At 47.0% G+C, this 7145-nt stretch overlaps 1 long non-coding RNA gene across 1 annotated transcript in view; it reads left to right on the top strand.

Annotated features, from left to right (window-relative positions):
* The window catches only part of LOC128346528 (uncharacterized), a 162777-nt gene that overhangs the window by 101523 nt on the left and 54109 nt on the right, over positions 1–7145 (top strand). The gene's annotated exons all lie outside the window — the stretch shown is intronic.

Genomic DNA, 7145 nt, shown 5'->3' with positions numbered 1-7145 from the left:
GATAGCACAGTAATAATTGGCCTTATCTTCAGCCTGGATACTGGTGATGGTTAAATAGCCATTGTCTCCAGAGGCAGAACCAGTGAACCGATCTGGGATCCCTTATCCTCTGCTGCAACCACTACAGTGCACAAAGCGAGGGGCCTGTCCAGATCTCTGTTGATACCAGAAAAAGCTGCCTCAGTGACCACCACTGCTTTTCCTACAGGTGAGGTTTGCTGTTTGGCCCAGGGACGCAGACTGGGAGGCAGGCTGAGTCACACTTGCCTGGGAATGGACACCTTTACAAAAAAGACAAACCAACAGTCAAGATATCCGTACATTAATGCTGCCTTCATATATCACATAATCATTTTCCCGATGTATACTGAAGATAAATTGCTTTGTGGTCAGAGAGCAATGTGATGCGGGCCCTGCATTCCCTTACCTGAGCAGTAATTGAGAAGCGTCAAGAATAACAGAGTCCAGGCCATGGTGAGCTCTCTAGAGCAGTTTAACTGCCTGAAGTCAACAGAGAACCATGCGGGATCTCCCCCTTCCTTCCTTAAATCCTCCATCGCTGAAGAAAAGCCCCTTGATGCAAATTTGTTCTGTGATCATTGGCTCTGGTGGAGCGTCATAAAGTAAAGTAAAGTTGTGCTGTCAAGTTGGTGGCGACCCCTGGCCACCATAGAGCCCTGTGTGATTTTCTTTGGTAGAATACAGGAAGGGTTTGCCATTGCCATCTCCCACACTGTGTGAGATGATGCCTTTCAGCACCTTCCTATATTGCTGCTGCCCAATAGAGGTGGTTTCCATAGTCTAGGGAACATACCAGTGGGGATTCGAACCGGAAACCTCTGGCTCCCTTGGCAAGTTACTTCCCCACTGTGCATTAGGTGGCTTGGAGCTTCATAACCTCTCTGAAAATACGTGTTCCTCTAGCAACATAGGAAGCTGCCTTATATTAAATCAGACCACTGGCCCATCTAGCTTACTCCTTTCTATACAGACTGTTACCAGCTTCTCCAAGGTAATGTAGGTGAAGAGATGAAATATTTTTCAAATCTAAGCTATATAGCAATGTAGGATTCAAATAAAGAAACAGAACACACAATTTGCTCTGTATGCTAAACACCTTTTGGAGTTTTTTTTATCTTCAGAGACGATTCATAGATGTCATGAATAAATAAATAGCCATACAAGTCCTATTTAAACACATTTTGAAAACGTAACCACTAAGGACTTTGATTTTCCTCCACATGTACGGACGCCTTACAATCATTACATAAATGTTAATTTCCTTTGCAATTGAGAGAGCCAGGCAACTGCAATTTTTTTTTTAAAGATACATACATTGATTGATTGATTGTTTGTTCAAATAACAACCTCCTTCTACCTGGGTTCTACCCGGATTTGGGTCCTGTGTGTACTCCCAATTTTCAGTTGTGTGGAAGCAAGGTTGGAGGAAAACCTGGATAGCTTTTCCTCCTACCTTGCTCCCACACAATCGCTTCTCCACAACCAAAAATTGGGAGCACAGATAGCTCCCAAACCCAAGTAGAACACAGTTTTGGGTTGTGTGAATGACCCCGATATGTGACTAGAGTTTCTGCATTTAACCATATGTGTACTTTGGCCCTGAGTGGCACAAGGCAAAGCAGAACCCCTCTAAAGGAGACAGTTGCAGGCACAGAACACATTCAGGTTAGGGAGCCCTCACTTTGAGAAGGAGGAATGAAGGTTTTTGTCTCAGTTCCTCATTCGCCTGTGCCAATGTGATACACAGCAGTACTCCACTCCCTGGCCCCACAGTAATAATTGGCCTCATCTGCAGCCTGGATGTTTGTGATGGTTAAATAGCCGGTATTCCCCGATGCAGACCCAGTGAACTGATCTGAGGCCCCTTCTCCCTTCTTCCTGGTGTCGTAAATCAGAAGACGAGGGGCCTGTCCAGGCTTCTGTTGATGCCAGTAGAAGTAGTCACCCCAGTTATTACCACTGTGTCTTGTGCAGGATAGTTTAACAGTTTGGCGCAGGGACACGGACTGAGTGGCCAGCTGATTCACCGTTGGCTGTGTCCTGACACTTTTACAAGAAACACAAAACAGCAATCATGGCCTTAGTACCTTCTCCCTGCTCTCAGATAGCACATCATCGCTAGGTTTCTCCCTTAAATACAGAGCATCAATTGCTCTGTGGTCTGTGCTTCAGGTTATGCAAACTGCATCCTCCACACCCTTACCTGATGCATAACTGAGAAACATGAGAAGAAACAGGGACCAGGACATGGTGGTGAAAGGTGAGGCAAGAGTGTAGATCTGTCTGGAATCTTCCTTCTTTCTTACATCCCCCAGGAACTGAAGAATGGTCCACCATGCAAATCTGCTCACGCTCATTGGCTGTGGTCGAAATGGAACTCTTCCACTGGAGGAGGTGATACCTGAGCTCAGCCAATGACATGAGGTCAAGGTTGACCTCAATGGCATGAGACCAAGCTTGATCCATGATTTAATGTAAACATAAAACCATAAATTGATGCAATGTAAGTTGCCATAAGTTGCATTCATTTCCTGTAATTTTATATATTTTTTCTTTTTGTTTCTGTTTTTGTTTTCTGGTCGTGGACTGTAATAAATGTTAGCTAATCTCAAAAAAGAATGAAAAATGAAAGGCAATAAATGGCCATTGGGAGGATATACCACACTCTTCCACTGATTAATTTTGTTTGTTACAGAGGGTGCATTTTCTTCTTGATGGATGAAAACGGATATGAACGGGGCCTGTCTCTAAACCATCCCAGAGTTCCAGACTATGTTCTTGGGTAGAGAAAGACATATTTTGGACCTTGATTGAAGCATAAATAGACAATAGAAATAGATTGGCCTGGAAGCCAATGTTAAGAGAGTCCTCTACTCCCTTACCTGAGTAATAACTGAGAAGGGCAAGAATGCCCCTTCCCCTGGCCTCGTGCTGGGGTAAGGGTGATTTGTCCCACCTCCCTAGCACGGGCCCCAAGAGGCTCCAGATTGGGCCTCAGTGTCTGGTGGGCGGGGCTTAGGTTGCTGCTCTGGCAGCTCCCCACCCCAAAGGATAAGTTTGGAGCGCGATTCCTCCACCCTCCTTTCCCTAGGAGTAGAGCGAGTCTAGAGGCTGGTTGCCTTCCTTGGGGGCCAAGTAGGAATCTTTGGCTCCCAACGCATTGGCCATGTTGGGGGTTTTCTCCCGCCTACTGCGTCCTGCTACACTAGTATCAATGGTTAGCTAGTTAGGTCACGGCTTGGCAGAGACAGTGCGGGATGGGTGGCAAGTAGATGGGATGGAACATCGGTGAGTACCTTTGGACAGTCAAAACGGGTGATTGGTCAATCGATCCCTTGTGGTTTGTGCAGCCCGGGGAGGACGATTCGCCATGAAACCTGCTTCAGGCACTTCACATACCCATGGGCTGTGTGGTCCGGGGTGTGCGAAGACCTGGAAGGATCCGGGCCCCCTTGGGGGTTGGCCATGAAGGTAAGGGAGAAAGTTTTCCACCTGCTGACTTTCTGAGCCAGGGTGTGTCGCCCAAGCAAGGCACGGGGGAGGACACGGTAATCCAAACCCGGTCCTTGCTAGGCCCCGCACTGTCTTGGGGAGGTAGGCTTAACCCTATCCAGTCCACTAATCCAATTATAGTTTATCAATAAAGCTGTGACCCTTTTTACCCACTGCATTTGTTGTCCGTGTCTTCTTGGGGGCCGGGGTCTGGCGACAAAGCACAGAGCCCGGGCCATGGTAAGCTCTCTCTTGAGGAGCGAGCTTTCTGAACCCATCAGATAACAGGGTGGGACCTTCCATGTCGGCTCTTCAATCCTTTGGAGCCACAGAATGACACCCCCCATGCAAATTTGCCTTACGGTCATTGGCTTGCTTTTCAGCTCGTGTCTCCCCTGAGAATCTGAGTTGCTTAAGTCAGTCCAATGATCATAGGAGAAATGTGTGTAAAGGAGATGATGCCAGATTTTGGAAGAAGCTGCTTACTTTGCCCTGGATCAAAATCAGGCCGTGGTAGCAGAAATCACTATGAAAAATGTCCCCAGGGACATAAAGAAAGGGCGTTTTCAGAAACCATACCAGGAACTCCAATCACAATTTATTTTAGCTGGGGATGATGGGAGTTGTTCCTCAACAGCTGGACAGCCAAGGTTGCCCACTCCGGCCTGAAGGAGAATATCTTACAGCAGAGAGTGCTCCCATGTATTTTATTTATTTTTACATTTTATATTCCGCTCTTCCTCCAAGGAGCCCAGAGCGGTGCACTACATACTTGAGTTTCTCCTCACAGCAACCCTGTGAAGTAGGTTAGGCTGAGAGAGAAGTGACTGGCCCAGAGTCACCCAGCAGGTCTTATGGCTGAATGGGGATTTGAACTCGGATCTCCCCGGTCCTAGTCCAGCACTCTAACTACTGCACCACGCTGGCTCTTGGATGTAGTCACCCATCTAAAAGCAAACCAGCATGGACCCTGCATAGCAAAAAGAACAATCCATGCTCCCTTCCACAAGACCAGCTCTCTTCCTCAGAGCCTCGAGTGCAGATTCTATGACCATATGAAGCTCTGATTCAAAGCAGTTCTAATATGGGCCTGCCTCCATTTGTTCTGGAGCGGCTGGCTTTATTTTCAGAATGGATAGAAGCACATATGGATGGGTCCCATTCTGGATCGGACTAGAGTCCCAGGCTATGTTCTTGCATAGAGGATGATGTTCTTGCATAGAGAGGAGAGCTGGTCTAGCAAAGAGAGCTGGTATTGTGGTGGCAAGCATGACCTGGCCCCCTAGCTAAGCAGGGTCCAACCTGGTTGCATTTGAATGGGAGACCACATGTGTTAGCAAGCATGACTTTTCCCCTTAGCTAAGCAGGGTCTGCCACAGTTGCCTATGAATGGGAGACCACATGTGTGATCAGTGTAAGATATTTCCCTTAGGGGATGGAGCTGCTCTGGAAAGAGCTTCTAGCTTCCAAGGTCCCTCCCTGGCAGCATCTCCGAGACAGGGCTGAGAGAGATTCCTCTCTGCAGATTTTGAGAAGCTGCTGCCAGTCTGTGTAGACAATACTGAGCTAGATAGACCAATGGTCTGACTCAGTATATGGCAGCTTCCTATATTCCTGTGTTCCTATGATATGTACTTGCATTCTATCTCTATACCTGATGGCGTTCAGTCAGGAAGGCCCAGAAAGAGCACCCATGGATGGCGAATGTTCTCCTGCTCCCCTTCACCACCCATGTGTGACCACACATGTGGCTTCTGGGCATCCTTCATTTGGTGCTAAGTTGGGAAACTGGCCAGACATCCCCTCCAGAAGGCTAAAGTGGGAATCTCAAGCTTCCTATTGCAATGCATTCCAAGCAATGGCAGTGAGCTTGGCTTAATAGTTTAAAACAAGGCACTTGGACACAATCCAGTCCCTGACTTCTGCCCCCTAAGAGTGACTCATGGACTCAGTGAAGCCCAGGACATGTGCAAGCAGGAAAGGAAGGAAGGAAGCACACACACACTCCTCAGCACAAGAATGAACTTGGGGTCAGGATGTCAGCCTTTCCAAAAATGAACACATTGCAGCAGGCTATTGTAAAGTATGGGATCTGGATTGGTTTTCAAATCAAACAAAACCACCCATAGACATCTCACACAGACTTTGCCACAAAGTTACACAGGATCCCAGACTATATCACAAAAGGAACATGTTAACCTGATGGACACACAGGACAACTAACTTTGCTGCCTTTAATCCAGAGGCCTATGTAAAGTGAGCTCTCCACACCCTTAATGGAGCAGTGATGACAGGTAAGGGCGTTCCTTCCATGAGGCAAGGTCAGGCAGTTCCTTCAATGGGCAGATTATTGGGATGCCCGAGCGGCAGCAAGATGGCTACTGCTGCTCTCATTACCTAGGCACTTTTAAAAACAATCCTTACAAAACAATTTTAAAAACAGTCTAAAACCATGAACAACGAAAACATGTAAAGCCGTTAGAAAACCCTGGAAGGCCAGGGAGTTATTCGCACCTGGCTTCATGCTTCAGGGTCAATGTTGAGTGAAGACACTTCGAATCACACTCGCGACAAGGAGGGAAGCAGCCCCTCCCCTCTGCTCTCAGGTTTTCTTTTGGTGCAAGTTCACATCGCGTGCCTCCGTATTTTCCTTCTAGCCAATGGCGGGGTGGGGAGAGAGATTTCTAAAGCCTCTATCTGCATTCCTAAAAGATTATATCCCTCTTATCATGAGAATGATTCTACGTCAATGCCTCTCCCTACTTGCTCTGGTGTTTTCAGAAAATCTCATTAAAAGCAGCATTTTAAAAACCCAGAAATACATCGAGATAAGCTAGAATTTGGGAGACAAAGCCCGATTTGTGTGTGGAGTGCTTCAAAAAATAATATTTGCAGCTGCTTGAGTCCCGAGCACTTGCTATGCACTGGTGGTTTAGATTTGGAAGGTTGTGATTTTACGAAGGAGTCCTGTCTTTTCTGAAATAGGGATGTCCTAGAAGGACGAAAGGAACGGTTAGTTGATTGAGAGTAGCTGGAAGGACAAAATGATATAGCAGAAGAAGAAGGAGAGGATTTGTGGCCCCTTGAGGAATTGTAGGCAGGTTGTTGGGAGGTCATAGGTCTTGCCATATTTTTCAGTTTTTGTCTCCTTTCCATTTTGTCTCCTTTCCAACAAGGGCCTGGCCATCAAAAGGTCAAATTCTCTCTTCTTCTTCCTCTTGTTCCACGTGCCAATGTAGATGAACACATCCACGTGTGCCAGCGAGGAGTTGCTGCAGCAAACATTGAATGAACAGTCAGTGGCATGGCGAGACGTATATGGAGGAGCTGTTTGGAAAGGGGACAGGCCCAAGGGCATCTGCTTTTCTGCCTTCTGTGTCAGATGCTGCTGAATGGATTCTGTTCTTTGAACAGGACTGAGCAGAGTCCATTATAATGGAGTGAGGAGTAGGATGGCACAGAAGGAACTGATTGTCCCTGGCTTGAACCTTGTAAAAAACCTTCCAGCTTCTGAGAGGTAGGTGGCAAAAATGCCCAGCAAGCGTTGACAACGTCCCTTCAAGCAGAGTTCAGTGGTAGGAAGAAAGAGTGCAAAGTTCCAGCATCAGTTGGCCCAAAAATGGGATCAGGAG

This window comes from Hemicordylus capensis, chromosome 2, assembly GCF_027244095.1.
Source record: "Hemicordylus capensis ecotype Gifberg chromosome 2, rHemCap1.1.pri, whole genome shotgun sequence".
In the NCBI taxonomy this organism is placed as follows: Eukaryota; Metazoa; Chordata; class Lepidosauria; order Squamata; family Cordylidae; genus Hemicordylus; species Hemicordylus capensis.
Note: the sequence above shows the minus strand (reverse complement) of the source record. Positions and strands in the feature narration are given on the sequence as shown.